Consider the following 638-nt stretch of genomic DNA (forward strand, 5'->3'; position numbering starts at 1 on the left):
TATGTAAAATTGAAAGAATTAAAGACCAAAATAGATGAATCCCAATAGACCATATACAGGTGCCGTCGCCTGCATTTGACGCCGCGTAACGTCAGTCATGCTGCCGTACCCCATGCGTCAGTCAAGATTTATGGGCATGATCCATTGATCATTTGCCACGCACAACTTGGGAGACAGCTGTCCTCGTAATGTACGATGCAATGACAATCCCACACATATGGGGATAGAAGAAGTAGATCCTATGCTAATACCAACCCGACCTAAACTAAACTAACCAAAACTAAACTAGCCTGACCTAACCTAACCTAACCCAACCTAACCTAACCTAATTCATAGACCAATGAAAATTAATTGACACTTGTGCTCGATCGAAGTTGCCTGAAGTTCACCATTGAGGAGCAATCGGGCAATCCGGGCAGGACAAACCAAAAATCGAGCTTTCCCGACTTCTGGAGTTTGATCCCACAACCATTGGGAAGTCTAGGGTCGTCAACTTTATAGTCCGAGATCAAGAAGTCGTTGATGATTTGGTGCAAAGAGCTACACTCCTTGATCACGGCACCGAACTTAGTCATTCGATCCAGGCAAAGGAGGCATATCATCTGGCGTTTTTGGAGTATTTTTCCATGGCAAAATAA

Source organism: Tigriopus californicus, chromosome 11 (assembly GCF_007210705.1).
Source record: "Tigriopus californicus strain San Diego chromosome 11, Tcal_SD_v2.1, whole genome shotgun sequence".
Classification (NCBI taxonomy): Eukaryota; Metazoa; Arthropoda; class Copepoda; order Harpacticoida; family Harpacticidae; genus Tigriopus; species Tigriopus californicus.